This window comes from Pinus tabuliformis, chromosome 8 (assembly GCF_031772625.1).
Source record: "Pinus tabuliformis cultivar Carrire ecotype Pingquan chromosome 8, CPIR1, whole genome shotgun sequence".
NCBI classification, from domain to species: domain Eukaryota; kingdom Viridiplantae; phylum Streptophyta; class Pinopsida; order Pinales; family Pinaceae; genus Pinus; species Pinus tabuliformis.
In genome coordinates, this window is record NC_142294.1 from 1,492,240,361 (window position 1) to 1,492,251,331 (window position 10,971).

General features: G+C 43.6%; 1 protein-coding gene across 1 annotated transcript in view; it reads left to right on the plus strand.

Moving 5' to 3' along the window:
- The window catches only part of LOC149241474 (calcium-transporting ATPase 8, plasma membrane-type-like), a 209,618-nt gene that overhangs the window by 143,836 nt on the left and 54,811 nt on the right, over positions 1 to 10,971 (plus strand). The gene's annotated exons all lie outside the window — the stretch shown is intronic.

A 10,971-nucleotide genomic window follows, 5' to 3' on the forward strand; every position in this document is an offset into this window, starting at 1 on the left:
TTTGCTCTCAACATTGCTCTGTGTACCCCAACATCTGACTGCTACTAGTTTACAAGTGTCACTCTGGTATTGATTGCATCAACTGCCATTGATTCATCCTGCTACTAAATATTGTGGGCCTTTGTAGCTAGGTAATGATCCATGAGGTGAACTCCTCAAGGACCTTGCCCAAATCTGTAGCTCTCTAGCGCTACAACTCCTAGTCACACCACCTCAATCTGTATCTCTCTGGGGCTACAACTCCAAGTCACCCCACCTCACTCTTGGAGGTATGGCTGCCATCATCGCGAAGTATTCCTCCAACCTGGAGGACAACTTGTCGATCTCAGTTGACGCTGCTTGCTAGTCTTGCTTCTCCAACTTGTCCTTCTTCCTGAGAGGATACTGCGTGCTATAGTGACCAAGATCACCACATCTGAAGCACTTGACCTTTGACAGGTCCTTCTTCTTTCTCTGCTCCCCCTGCCGTTGACTGGGACCCTTAGATGCTAGGGTGACATTCTCCTCCTCCTTCACCACCATTGATCCGCTGCTATTGTTGCCACTGATGGAGCTCTTTAACAAAGCTTACCTCAACTCCTGCTACAAATCGGTCCGCATTCTGTCCCATCCTGGTAGTGTGTCTCTGCCCAATATGCTTTGGACGAAGACCTACCAATCCTCTGAGACACTATTGAGTGCCAATCGTACTAGCTCTGAAGGTTGAGGCACTGCCCCAACAGTTGAAAGCTGATTTCGAATTTCCTGAATCCTGGTGAGGAAGGGATCTATGCCTTCCCCTTTCTGCATCCTGATGCAGCTTAGCTTCTCCTTTAGGAACATCTTCCACTGCTCAGAAGTACCTTGATATAGCGTGGAGAGAGCATCCCACATTTCTTTAGCCATTCCCTTGGCTGCTATATGTGAGACTATATGGTCCCAGACTCCATCCAGGATCATCAGCTTTGCTTGTGCCATCTCCTTCCTATATTCCTTGAGTTGGTCTGCATCTTGAGGAATTGCCACTACATTATCAATGTAGGCTTTCAGGCCATATTCATCTAGAAGGAAGGACATCTTGGCCTTCCAGATGACATAGTTGGATGATCCATCCAACCTATCTTGATCTCTAAGCCCTGCAGTGGCCATCTTGAAAACTGTCGAAAATCCCCTCTTTCCTTCTGCTTGGTTGCTGTTCTGCTACTCACACTCCCTTCTGGAGTGAGAATATCTACTCACAACTACTGCCAATTTGCAAGGAAAAAATTGAACTTCTGAGACTCGAAGTTCCTTGAGAGAAATTTTCCCTGTGATGTGTTTTCTTTTCTCGTCCACCCGACGCTGGTTCTGCTACTGCAAAAACCCTCTGTGTCCAAGGAAATCTGCTTAGCGAAAATCTAAGCTGCAATTGCTCCCTTTGACAGATGGAATCACTAACGTAGGCAATTCGACTTTTCTGCCCTAGCAACTCTACCTGCCTATCAAGAAACTGCGCTGCCTCAAGAATTTCGGCCTGTTGCTCCCTCTGAGCAGCGAAATTCTTTCCTCCACCTCTAAGCTTCCTCGCTGATCACTTACGCTCTGATACCATGTGAAAATTTCAAAACTGAAACCCTATTGCAGTGACTGGAATTAATTCTTCTAATTGTTAATTAATTTAACAATTTATTTTCTACGACAAATATCAAATTAATCACACTGCAACCTTCACAAATAATCTGCAGAAGAGAATAACACTGGAAACTGAGAAAATACTAGCACAAGCACATAAAAATTAACACCGTTATTTTTGGACAAAAGTCCCCGGAAAAACCCAATGCGGAAAAAATTGGTGCAGCAAATGAGGGTTTTATTTTATTATGTAGCAGTGAAATCTGAGTACAATCTATGGATGCTCAACTGGCAATTCAAACAACAAGAGAATCTAGGAAAAATTATCTAAGGGAATTACCCTTCTTCCACAAGAAATCCCGACACAACTGCTCTTTAGAAATTTGTCCTCTTGGACCCTCTGCGTAAGGCTTTTCGCAAACCCTATGATGTCTAACCTCTGAACTGCCTCAGATGAAGTTGTTGTGCCTGGCTCTGTTGAGGAAATCGCTTCTCCGACACTCTGGACCCTCTACCCGACCTCTGGAACTGAAAACGAATTTCTCTCCAATGAATTGCTTCTCTGAAGCAACAACGTAGTCCTTTGCGCTGCCTCATAACTCGACCCCTTGCTGCTGCCTCTCCGAATCTGGAAAAATTCCTCTGGATCACTGTCTCTGCCCCTCATTGACCCTGCTTCGATCAACTACTGCTGCTCTATGGAAATCGATCTACCAAGAAAATCGAACTACAAAGCTGTCTTCTCCGAGTGCCCATCGAATTCCTCCTATAATCCTCTGTTGGGACACCAACGACAAAGATTAAATCTTAATCAATGGCTAGGATCATCTTGAAGTCAATCCTTGTGAGTTTCTAGATGATTCTCACCTTGAATTAATTATTTCTGATTAATTAACCATATTCCCTAAGTTTAGACTTAGGAAATATTTAAAAAACTGGTTAATAATCTAATTAAGCCATCTCTAGGTGGAATTTCCAGAAACGATTTCTGGGTTTTGGAAATCTCATGTATTCTAGTCTCTCCACCAAATTTCGTGGCTAGAACACATCCGATGCTACAGAAACTAACACCGAAGTGGGAAAGCATTTCGATGGATTTCATCGCGAGGTTACCATCAGTGCAAGGGAGAGATTGCATCTATGTTGTGTTGGACAGGTGGATTAAGTTTTCCCATTTCTTTGCGATTCCTTCTAGGTATTCAACATCTTAGGTGGCAAAGTTGTTCTTTTGGGAGATTTTCAGATTGCATGGTCTGGCCAAGACCATCAGTAGTGACAAAGATAACAGGTTTACAAGAGGATTTTAGCGGGATCTCTTCATATTAGTGGGCATAGATCTCACACCCAACAGGAGTTATCGCCCCCGGACTGATGGGCAGACAGAGGTAGTTAACAAATGGCTGGAGGGTTATTTGAGAAATTATGTGATGGACAGTAGAAAGCTTAGGTGAAATGGTTGCACCTTAGAGAGCATTGCTACAATACCACACATCACATGTCTATTAGGATCGGGCTCTATATGGTTACAATGTCCTTTCATTTGCAGAGTTGATATTTGGAGATAACCAGGACCCAGGGGCTAAGTATTGGATCCAAGAGAGCCAACACATCCTCAAGGCTTTGAAGGATAATCTACATACAACACGAAACTAGCAAAAATTGTATGCTGATAGGCACAGGGTCGAGGGGAGTTTTGAGGTTGGAGACATGGTATACTTACATTTGCAACCTTATAGACAATCCACTCTCAAATAAAAGGGGGCCGAGAAGCTAAAGCCATGGTTCTATGGGCCATACAGAGTCATTAGAAAAAGTGGAAGAAATAGCTTATGAGTTGGAGCTTCTGGAAGGGAGCAAGATACACAATGTTTTCCATGTATCTTGTTTGAAGAAAGCATTGGGACAACAAGACACATCTTCATCCGAGTTGCCTCCTTTAGATAAGGAAGGACAATTGGTTTTGGTTTCGGAGGAGGTACTAGAAATGAGGGAGAGGAAATTGAGGAGTATAATCATTAGGGAATATCTTGTTCGATGGAAGGATCTACCTTTTGTTGATGCAACATGGGAGGGGGGAGCAAATACCTCAACATCCAGGGCTAAAATTGCTTGAGGACAAACAATCTTGGGCGGGGAGGACTATAATGTCCCCAATTACTTGAGCATGGAGATACCTTTCCTACTAGCCTAATTGTCTCCTTTAGGCTAGCAAAAAGGGAAATTGCTAAGGAGACAAAGGAATATTTCCTGACTTTACTTTATGATATTATTATTAAATAAAATGGAGGGGCAAAAGTCACTTATAGAAAATAAGTGACATGATCAATAAAAAATAATAAAAAAGGGGGTTTGTAGAAGATTGGAGAAGGTCTGGAAAATCTTAAAAAATGGAAAGGAGGTCATTTATTAGGAACTCTAATTTGTTATTCTCTTCGGAGAATTGTTTGGGGCTCAAGCAGGTTTGGTTTGAGGGTTTCAAGTGAAATCCTTCAGCTTTTTTCGGTGGACTTAGAGTGCCACCCTAGTTGGTTTGTCAATTTATTTCGGAGGACCTAGAGTGCCACCCAAGTTGGCTCCGAGGGGAGATCACATTAGGTCTTCCATTTGTATTCAGTGATTTGTAGGTTTGGGGTTTGTTGTTGAAGATCGAATTCATCATTTGGAGGCTGAGTTTGTATTGCAAGGGATTGTTGAGGCTGATTTCCTTGTCTGAAAGGAGGCTGAATTCATTATTGCAGGAGGGATGAATACATCTTTGAGGAGGCCAAATTCTTTAGAGGCCTAATTTCCTTGTAGAGGTCGAGTGCTTCCTTTGGAGGCCAAATTATTCTTCTAAGGGGGGCAATTTCTGGAGGCCGAGTTTACTATTTGGAGGTCGAGTCATTCATCTTGGAGACCAATTACTGGAGGCTGAGCTTATCACCTACAGGCTGAGTACATCCATTGTATGCCGAGTTGTCTTTTAGAGGGCCGAATTCATTAAAGGCCGAGTTTATCTTCTATAGGGGCCGAGTCCACTTGGAGGACGAGTTAGGATTTTGGAGGGCTGAATTCATCAAAGATCGAGATAATTTCTTGAAGGGGACAAGCTTACTTGGAGGCAGAGCTTATTTTCAGTGGGGTTGAATTACTCAGGAGGGCTGAATCTTCTTCGTTTTTGGAAGCCGAATTGTTGTGCTGGGCCAAATTGCTTGGAGGCTGAATTGTCAAGATAGAATTCATCTTTGTTGCGTCATGTTATTCTGTGGCCAGATCGTGTTGTTTGTGGACTGGATTAATCTTTATTGGGCTTGTTACCCACCATTTTGTCGGTGATATCCCTAGGAGAAAATTTTCTCCAAGATGATCCTCAACCGATAGCCAACAACCCCTTGCAGCCACCAACTAGCTCATTGTGCCATTTCTCCCCCACTTGAGCCAATTGATGAGCCTCATCATTGGGTAACTATATGGACCTTAATACACCTCCAAGCTTATTAAAATCAACTCTTCTCATAATTCCTTACATATTTTAATCATATTTTACTTAATGAGATGAGTAAAAGTAGGATGTTATGTCTAGTGGTCTAATGTGCATTGATTGCAGGTTTTTGAGAGCAAGTCATGGCAATTTTGGCTAATTAAGGGCAAAAACTCTAATGAGACAAGGAGGAGATATTGTAGGAGATAGATCCTCCTCATTTAATCCTCACTCATTCGAATATTCCTCCATCAAATCACACTAGCTCGGAATTGCAAGCAGCCGAGTCATGAAGATCAAGAGGCAGCTGAGTCAGTGACAATTAAGAGCCAGTTCATCTTGAGTTTGGGAGCCAAGCCTCCCTAGATTTAAGGAAGTCATTGGAAACTTCAGTTGTATAAATAAGGAGGCTTGTATAAATAAGGAGGCCTAGAGCTTCATTATGATTCGGATTTTTTATGTAAGAGCACTAAGCATTTTCGAGTTCAAGACTTGTGGAAGACATTGTTATGTAATTTTTCTGATATGATAATGAGAATGAGCATTTCCTTGATCCAGCACTGAGTTGACTCAGAGGGCTGAAGCTCTTGGGTTAGGGCCCAACCCTAGCAGAAAAGGCTCCTCTTCTTGTACTTGTATGCTTAGTTGATTTCATAGATTAATGGTTGAATTGGTTTTAGCATTATTTTATTGCAAGTAGTTGTGAATTTGGTTAGTTTGCTTCCATTTGTGCATTGCTTTAGCAGTAGCTTAGAAAGATAAAGGAATACCAAAAAGCTGTTAGTAGGTGGATTTGGCCTCACTCCTCCCTTTAGGGACCATGGTTTGAGGAAAGAACTCCTATGCAGCCCCAAAAAGACAGAATTCTGATTTCTCATGGAATTTAGGGTTTTCTGCTACTTAGGCCAACATCTTTTCAGTTTTCAAGAATAGGATTAAATTGTCATTTCTGATATCTTCAGCCTTGTATTAGATCTCATAGTGTTTCACATTACTCTGCAAGTATTTCCATGCATGAACTAGGCAGCTAGATAATGAAATTCTGTTTTCTTAAGTTGATTGAAAATCTTTCTTATTTGACATGATTCATGGATAAATGGCAGTGATTGATGCAGTGCAGGAGTTTCAATAGTGCAGGGAGATCTCATGACCAGCAACCCCAGCCTAACCTCATCCATCCATGAACACCAAAAGCCACTGAGTCCCTCAACCAATTCATCATTCCATAAGAACAACTTTCCAGGGTTGTTGAGCAAATCCAACCATCTTACAAACTCTGTTTTGAGCTCTGAAGAAGTCCTAGCCACTCCCTTGCCTTATTTCTCCCACCATTCACCTTCCCTAAGCCCTATACCACCTTCCAAATCACTCCTATTGCTCTCAGCCGGATCCTGTAGGAATACAGGGGATCCTGTAGGAGCATTAGGACATCCTGTAGGAAGCATTAGGACATCCTGTAGGACGACCTGTAGTGGCCTGTTTTGAGGCCGAATTATGGAAAAAGCATCTAGGAAGATAGGAAAAGACCCCTACTTGCCTCCCAAGCCATCTGACCCTTCACCACCATCTCTAACCCACTTGCCACATCACCAAGAGGATTTAGCATTCATATTTTCACACAAAAAAGGACAAAAAGGAAAAAAGAGTTATTGTGTTCATTTACATGCACAGTAGTAGAGTGTTTGGTTATTTCAGATTGCATGCCTAGGATAGTAGGATTACACACATGATAACTTAGCATTCTTTTGAAGCAAAGCCTCTTAGCAGTTAGTTAGATGAGTGGTGTGTTTAAGCATTTGATTTCAGTTTTTCCTTACTACAGTAGACAATATTTCAGTTAGTGTAAATTTCCCTTTCCTCATTGGTAATCAAGCTTCTTCTAAATCAATAGAAGGTTGGTTTGAGAAACCATAGTGGTCTATCGCCAGCTTAGCAGTGACAAAGAGTGGACCCATCGCATCTGCTTGTGTATACAACACTGTCACCTCCAAGTTTGTACGAACCCCGGGTTGATAAAGTAAAGTTGGTAGCCCCAGAAGTTGCAGCATTCTTGCTGCAATACTGGTGCTCATCACTTTTTGGCGCCGTTGCCGGGGAGGTGTCTGAGTAAGATGTGATTTCTGCTTTCTTTCTTCCATTTCTTATCTCTGACATTCTGCTATTAGCTTCATTTCTGCAAAAGTAATTGTAAGTTGGTTTGCTTTCTTTTCCATTCTGCAAGTGAGATTTCATTCAACAGTTAGTTTCCATTCAGTTTGTTATTTCAATTCTGCAATTAGTCTCAAAACTTGAAAAATCCACAAAACAAAACAAAAACACTTCTTTCATGCCTCGTAGGAATAGGGATAACTTAGGAAAATTTCTACCAAATACCCCCACCACTTCAAACAACCAACCTTCCCTCTTCTTCGGTAGCTGTGAATTGGAGGACCCTTAGGCGAACAACTAGAGATATTTGAAGAACCTACAAGGGGAGAAGAAGAAGGAGAACCTATTCCAACTGACCTAATGGCTGAAAATAGAAATGATAGAGGAGACAGAGAAAGAATTGAGGGTGCTTTTCCCATCAGAGAAACTAATGGGGATACCAAGATGAAAAACATAAGCCCCTCTGCTCTTCCTCATTTCCATGGCCTGACCTCAGAAGATCCAGATACTTTTTTGTTTGAGTTCACTGTCATATGTAGAATTTATGATTACACCACTGATGAGCAGAATTTGAAATTATTCCCGTCCACTCTCAAGGATGCAACTCTGCGTTGGTTCATGGGTTTACCTGGGGATAGCATCACAACCTGGGCTCAAATGCAGCAAGCTTTCAACAACAAGTATCAAGACTATTGCAGGTCCATAGAAACCAAAGAGGAAATTTTTAGGATGACCTTCAGGCATGATGAATCCCTAGAGGATTATGAAGAAAGATTCCAGCTTAGTTACAAAAGGGCCAGGTGCACACTTAATCTTGAGTCACTAAAGCTAGTCCTGCTCCGAGGGGTAAGGGAAGATCTTCTGGATACCTTAAACCTAGTAGCAAGAGGGGACATCTACCAGCTACCGTATGAAGATATCAAGACTGTCTTTAGGAACCATTCTAGGACAGCTAGGAAAAAGGGTTGTTGGAATTTCTAAGTTTAACCCGTTAGAAATTCTTCCTGTACTATCTGGTTTATTTCTTCCTACTTGTTTAATTACTTAACAAGTTATTTACCATGTAAATACTAAAAATAAGCACAAGTACAGTATCAACGTCTACAAATCATCAACTAAAATAAAACAAGCACACAAGTGACACCGTTATTTTTGGACCAATGTCCTTGGAAAACCCAATGCGGGAAAACCGGTGCAGCTATTCAGAGGGTTTTATTATTATGCAGTTTTTAGAATACAACTAGGGTGCCAGAAATGGCTCACCCAACAGAGAATGCCCTTGGCAGTAGTACCTCTCCTTGGAGACAGATATTCCGGCTGATTAATCACCAGATGAACAATCCCACAGCAACAATTGCAGCTCCCACTGCTCTGCGTCACTCTGATAGGGACTGCATCACCCTACCCGACTCACCAACACCCAGTCTGTCCCACGAAATCCTTCCAGCGCTGCCTCTTGGGCTGCGTCAACTCTGCTAGCCTCTGCGTCAACTTTTGGAGCTTCTGCGTCAGCCCCTAGACCCTCTGCGTGTCACACACTGGCCTCCCCTGGCTGCCTCTGCGTCAACCTCTCCGGGCTCTGTGCTGTCTCTCTGGTACCAACTCTGCCTCTCTGCTATGTATTCACTGCCCCTCGCTGCAGATCATTGCTTCTATCTCTCTTAGCAAACCCCGCTCTAGAGAATAGAATGATTGATCACTCTGGTGTGTTCTCCAACTGACCCTCAAGCCTCCTCTTACACTTTTCTCGTTGGTCCATCAACGGCCGAGATTAAATTTCTAATCAACGGCTAAGATTAGATTTGGCTTGATCCATGACTTTTGGAACCTTCTAACCCAATTTTATATTAATACTCATTAATATTTTATTTTTCCTAAGTTTAGATTTACAACTCCATTAAAAATATTAATTTTTTTAATATCTCCCAAACCGGTTAGAATCTGCCCAAACCATTTCTGCGTCTTGGAGATCTCTTGTGCTTTAACCTCTCCACCAATTTTCATGGCTAGAGCACATCCGATGCTACCCCAATCAACACTCCCTCTTAGCGAGGACTCTGCTTTAGTAATACTCCACACTGAGTATGACCCTGATTATCCAACACCGGTCTCTGTGTGATGCTAGGCCTCCCTGCCCAACATCCTCTGCACTGTTGAATCTTGTACTGCTGCCCATGGCCCTGCCACTGCCACTGCCGCATTTGTACGACAGCTCCTTCTGCATCCGTGTCACTGTTGGTCCATACTCCCAGCACTGCATCTGCACTGTATCTCCCTCTCATCATGTTGCGTTGCGCTACCCATAGCACTGCCACTGCTAACTGCTGCACTGCAACTCAGTTACCGAGAAGTAAGTAACTGATCCACCCAATTCTGACATCCCTGTCAGGCTAGAGACACTCCCGATGTTGAAGCTCCCTTTGCCGCTAACAAGTGCTCCCTCTACTGACCTCTGCGCTCCTGCAACAACTCCCTGTATCTCGCACCGTTGCAGACCTCTCTGTGCCATCCTACATTGTTGCAACACTCCCGTGCCTCTCGCACTGTTGCACCTGCTAGCCTTGCGCTGCCCGGGACTCCTGCACTGTAGCACCCTCTGTTGCCTCATCCGCATCCGTCTCTACCGACATCCGCCAATCCTGCTACTCCTCTTCGGGGCTCCCGTAGCAAGGTATAATCCAAGAGGTTGGGTACTTCAAGGATCCTGCCCCTCATCGCCTGTAGTTTGTCTGACTACAACTTGATGTCTCCCCACTTCTTCTCAAGTGGCACATGAGCACTCATGGCACAATCATCATCCTCCTCGACTTCTTTCTCTGCCCTCATTGGCACTGTCTTGGTCTCAAAAGCCTCTCCCTTACTCCTCTTCCTAGGACACTGGTTCGCAAAATGACCGAGTTCCCTACAATGGAAGCACTTGACCTTGGGAGGTCCTTCTTATTTCTCTTCTCCTGCTTTCCTGCAGATGCTAGAGCTGCATCCTCTTCTTCCTCCTTGATTCTGACCCCTTTTCCACTATTCCCCACCTTGGTCACTCGTCTGATCTCTTCTTGACGAATAGCCGCCCACAGTTCCTCCCAATCCGGAAGATGCTCGTCCTGCCCAGTATGCTCCGGACAAATACCTCTCAATCCTCTGAGACTGCGTTCAATGCAGTTCTCACCATCAATTCCTGATCCGGTGTGGCCCCTATGGAAGTTAGCTGGTCACGGATCTCCTTCAATCGACCGAGGAAGACATCTATCTGCTCTCCCTTCTGCATCTGGTATGACTGCAGCTGATTTTCAAGTAACATCTTCCTTTGCACGGAAGTATGCTGGTACAATTTATTCAGGGCATCCCACATCTCATTTTCCATGTCCTTCTTGGCAATATGCGACACCACATGATCCTTGACCCCATCAAGGATGATGCACTTCGCCCTGGCCATTGCCTCCTCATACTTCTCATTTTTAGCAGGGTCAACTGAGATCACTATTGTTTTCAAGGCGAAGTCCTTGATGCGATATCTGTCTAGAATGGACAAAATCCTGGCCTTCCAGACCACAAAGTTGGATGCTTCGTCCAACCTATCCTGATCTCTCAGTCCATTCACAGCCATTATGCTGCTCTTCTTTCGACTCCTGCTGAGTCTCTCAACTTCCCTTCTGGATGTTCTCGGTTCGACTCTCTCTGAGTCTCGATTTCCCTTCTAGAAATCCCTCCTCCTTGGTCTTGCCCTGTTAGGTACTGTTCTGACCATAGTGCCCCACCAGCTTCGCTCGCAAATTACC